Here is a 5133-nt window from a genome sequence, read left to right as displayed (position 1 = left end):
TCTTCATTCTCTTTTACTCCAGGTGGGTTGGGACCAACTGATTGATCTTAGATAGCCACTCGAAAGCTTTTAAAACCCTAGGCATGACTCACCAAAGTGGGATGTAGAACATTTTCTTAATAAACTTTGTTATGCCAATTGACCTAGATGTCCCCTGAAACTATGGTCCCCAGACCCTAGGCTTAGCTACTCTGTCCCTCAAAGTGTTTGCATTATGTTCAAGAAACTTCTTAGCTTTTGCTTTGATCCAGTTGTGCTGACTTAAAAATATGGAACACTTCAAGAATTTGGGTGTCATCCTTGCACAGGGACCATGCTAATCTTCTCTGTGTCATTCCAATTTTAGTATATTTCGTGCTGAAGTGAGCACTCTTGTTTGATTTTTTGACTGCTGTTTCCATGGGCATTGATGTTGATCCAAGTAAAATAAGCTTGACAGTTTCAATCTTTTCTCCATTTATCATGATGTTGCTTATTGGTCCAGTTGAGAGGATTTTTGTTTTCTTTATGTTGAGGTGTAATCCATATTGGAGGCTATGATCTTTGATCATCATCAGTAAGTGCTTCAAGTCCTCTTCACTTTTGGTAAGCCAATCTATGGTGAGCCAATAGATTCCCTTTATTGTTTAAGCCAGTTTGAGTTTTAAGTTTCGTTTTGTTTTCTGTTACTTGGAACTGAGAGCATCCTAAGTGACACAGCTGTAAATCCATTTTGCATTAAGCAAGGCCTACAGGCTGAATAAATGAACTGTCTCATCTTTATACGAGTGGTACTGTTGGTCAGGTGTTGTAGATGTTGCTACGATTTAGTAAACTACAAAGTCATATAACAATATCACTGAATTCATAATCTACCACCCGTCCATCAGTTTGTCTTACTGTGGTGGTTCGCATGTTGTTTTGTTGCTGGAAGCTATGCCATCATATTCCAAATACCAACAGGGTCACCCATGACGGGCAGGGTTCAGCAGAGCTTCCAGACTAGCACAGACTACGAAGAAAGTCATGGTGATCTACTTCCCAAAATCAGCCAATGAAAACCCCATAGGTCACAGTAGAACATTGTCTGACATGGTGCCGGAAACGTACTTCCTAGGCTGGAAGGCACTCAGAATACACACTGGCCACAATAACGCACTCAGGTACACCAGCAATCGTGAAGATGGCACAGGACAGAGCAACATTTCATTCTGTTACACATAGGGTTGCCATGAGTTGGGGCAGACTCACCTACAACCAACAACGGTCACAATTGCTTTGTCATTGTACTGTCTCAAGGTACAGCTAGTGTCTTAGTCAGCTACTGCTGCTATAACAGAAATACCATAAGTGGATGGCTTTAACAAAGAGAAATTTGTTTTCTCACAGCCTCGTAGCTAGAAGTTCAAATTCAGGGCATCAGCTCCAGGGGGAAGGTTTTCTCTGTTGGCTCTGGAGAAAGGTCCTTGTCATCAATCTTCCCCGGACTAGGAGCTTCTCCACACAGGAACCTCGGGTCCAAAGGACACGCTCAGCTCTGGGCACTGCTTTCTTGATGATACGAGATCCCCACTCTCTATTAGCTTCCCTTTCCTTTTATCTCTTGAGAGACAAAAGGTGGTGCAGGCTACACCCCAGAGAAACTCCCTTTACATTGAATCAGGGATGTGACCTGGTAAGGGCATTACAATCTCACCCTAATCCTCCTTAACATAAAATTGCAATCACAAAATGGAGGACAACCACAGAACACCAGGAATCAGGGCCTAACCAAGTTAATACACACATTTTTGGGAGGACATAATTCAATCCATGACAGATGGTTAAGTAAAACTACTACCATGCTGTGGTCCTCAATGTTTTGGATGTAAAAAAGGCCTTCATCTTAGTAAAGTTTGGGAACCAGACCAAATGAACCACACCAAGAGGAAAAAAACTGGCTTGTTTCCAGATTTGATTTCCTCTCACCACACCCAAAACTGTTAGCACGGTGGTTAAGAACTTGACTACTAACCAAAAGGTCAGCAATTTGAATCCACCAGCCCCTCGCTGGAAACCCTATGGGGCAGTTCTACTCTGTCCTATAGGGTCTCTATGAGTTGGAATTGACTCGATGGCAATGGTTGGGTTTTTTTGTTGTTGTTGAGTGGAGCACAGCTAGGGGTGTGACTGACAACTCTACTGTAGGGCTCTTTGTCCTCCTCTCTGGCTCATGGGCAGGTGGTCCCCCTGGCAAATGTGTGCTAGGTGGTTCCTAAGACCCAGTGTCCACCTAGACTCCTGGACCCCTGTTATTAGGCTTGACCTCTCCAGTCCCAGCCCTGTTGGCCATAGTGACCATCCTTCCTGGTCCTGGAAATAGTGAGATCCCCCAGTCTTACTCACAGCAGAAGATCTAACCTCAGCTGTTCCGCTGAGCTGCTCCATTGTGATAGTTCCCAAAATGCCAGTGGAGGTGAGTTTTGTCCTCTTTTTTACTACATAAATGTTTGAGTTCAAATCCCCAGAGCAATTAATATTTCATATCAAACACAGCAACTGATAGAACACTCCATACCTGATTCTTAATACCCACCCACATACACACCCACACACACATGCACATACATGTATATGCACACACATATACACACAAATATATATCCATACGCACACACGTACACACACACACACATATTGCACCAGGGCAGCTGCCAGAGTTGGTTTTCAGGGAACAAGAAGGTCTCAGTCTGGTGGAATGTCAGGAGCTCTCACCCTGCTGGCAAAAGGGGTCTGGAAAGACTCTCTGCTGCCCCCCGACAGAGGCCTAGGGACAGAGCAGATTGTCCAATAAGCAAGGTAAGCACAATGCTTCCATTGCTTACCAGATCATCTATAGTAGACAATTTCACGTTTTTTCACCACATCAAAAGTTCTGCTTCTAGATATGGCTGGCATCTATCTCTCTCCCAACCCCACAGCGCCTTCCTACAGAATCAAAGCCTCTTTCAAATTTACAATCTCTGACAAGGGAGGATGATTCAGTAAGCAAGCACAGGCTTCCTTGTGCTTGCTTGCTAACCTGTAGCGAACAATTTCACATGAGTTTCACCACATCAAAGGTAAGCACTGTGCTTACCTTGCCTGTTAGATATTCAGCCCCTGCCTAGGGACCCGCCCTTTCAGGCCACAGCCTCAGGGATCTCCTTCACCCCTCTCCATGGGAATCACCAGGTGCCTTCTGTCTTGGTTTTGGGGAGCCTGGGTTTTTCTACCTCCCTGCATTCTGGACCCCCTGGGGAGGTGAAGCTGCCCTCTGCCCCGGTACCATCAGCCCCATGGCCTGCCTGGGGCCCAGGCCTGTGCCACACTGCCTCTTTAACTTAATACTTTCTAAGCCAGGGCTGGGCTCGTCACCTCAAGCCTCCGGAGAAGCCTTCCTCATCCCTGGCACCCCTGGCTGTCCCTTCCCTCAGGGGGCCTGGGTTTGCCACCTATCCTCAGGTGTATCTGTTGTGAACCACCTTGGGAGCCCTCGGTTCTCCCCCGTGACCTGACTCACCTTGCTTTCTTTCAGAATTTCAGCGACTTTCCTAATGTAACTTCTCTCTGGGATCTGCTTGTGATGCTGACATGGAAACCTGCCTCCCCGGTACCCATCCCGACCTGTGTTCCACCCACCTCCCCACCAGCCACTGTGGCCGAGCACCATGGTAGCTGGGCTCTGGGGGCAGTGACAACCCTGCTGGGCCTTCCTTCCTCCCAGCTGCTGCAGAGGCTCTGTTGCCACATGTCCCCACAGGGCCCCCACCCAATGGCGGTTACCTGAGCCCCATTTACCTGTTTGGTTTGAAATGCACGGAGGTCAAATCTTACACAGATTTCAGGAGCAGCTTTCAACCCTCTGGTGTGGGAGGGTCCTGACTGTGTCCCTTACCTTTCTCCCCCCACCACCCCCTCCTTCCCACCACCACCACCGGGACAGGGCCCACAGGTCCCAACGCTTTCCTCTGAGGACGGCAGGCGGGGGTTTCGTGGCACCAGAGGCAGTGTCTGCAGGATGCAGCCTGGAGGCTGTGGGACCCTCCTGTGAGTCGCAGGGGCCAGCAGTGGTGGTGAGACAGCGTGGTCAGAGGAGACCCAGAGCTCCTCCACCGACTGTCTTCAGCCCTCAGCCTTCGGTGCAGCCTCAGATAGGGCTAGACTGGTTTTTTCTTTTTTTTTTTTTCAACAAATACAAAGCACATTGTGTGGTCAAAGATGTGATTTGCATGAGTGCCCAAGGCAGAATTGGCCTCACAGAGATTCAGAGGGCATCTCCTCCCCCGCTGGTATCCCATTTGAGGCTGTGCGAGGCTGTGTCACGTATTCTGCTCTTTTTCTGTGTCCAGAAGGGGCTCCATTCATGTGCTGGCCTTTCAAAGGCTGGATGGACCAATAGGGAAGAATCAAAACTCAGTCCTACTGAGCACCTTTTGAGCTGCGTTTGCCGATATCAGCGGAGTCTCTACAGCTACTTTGTATTGTAGAGCAGCCACCCCAACCCCTCGGCAAGAAAAGCCCATGGGCGGAGTGCACCTTTGCACACACGTACCCCTTTCCAGCTTGGACCTGTGGCCACAGAATGGGACTCCATTGTTGTTATTTTGTTATTAATTTTGTTATTGTCATTTTTACATTATTGAGTACATCGTTCTGCATAAAATGATGAAACCTTAAAAGACAGGAGGAATTACACCTCTTCTGTCACCTGAAGTCTGATCCTGGTTGAATGGAGAGTGGAAGCTGTATTTGAGGATTTGCAGAGCTCTAATTCATCCCTTCCTTATTATTCCCTTCATAGCCCGGCCTCGTGCCAGATATCCTCTGTGAGCAGCCCTCCCAGGAGTCAGGGCCCAGAGCCCACGCTGGAGGAAGAGGACCATGGCCGTGCAGGAAAGGTGTGGCGCTGTGGTGGCCAGAACCGAGGAGGGGTTAGGGCCTGACACGTAACTGACTTTGTTGATGGGAGGAGGCAGAGAGGGAAGGGGAAGCAAAAATGATCCTCCATTTCTGGGCCAGGCATAGAAGAAACGATGGAAATGTAGAGACACAGCTTGGCATGTGTACAAAGGAATGTGTCTTAAGGCGATGAAGCCTTCTTTTCTGTCTTGGGACATCACCACAATCAACATC

At 48.2% G+C, this 5133-nt stretch overlaps 1 non-coding gene across 1 annotated transcript; it reads right to left on the bottom strand.

Moving 5' to 3' along the window:
• Positions 1 to 263: 263 nt before the first annotated feature.
• On the bottom strand, positions 264 to 367 carry LOC111748947 (U6 spliceosomal RNA). The gene has a single exon (XR_002784396.1). It is a non-coding gene; the product is annotated as a U6 spliceosomal RNA (small nuclear RNA).
• Between the last annotated feature and the right edge of the window lie 4766 nt (positions 368 to 5133).

The sequence above is a fragment of the Loxodonta africana genome, chromosome 22 (genome assembly GCF_030014295.1).
Source record: "Loxodonta africana isolate mLoxAfr1 chromosome 22, mLoxAfr1.hap2, whole genome shotgun sequence".
Taxonomy (NCBI): domain Eukaryota; kingdom Metazoa; phylum Chordata; class Mammalia; order Proboscidea; family Elephantidae; genus Loxodonta; species Loxodonta africana.
Note: the sequence above shows the minus strand (reverse complement) of the source record. Positions and strands in the feature narration are given on the sequence as shown.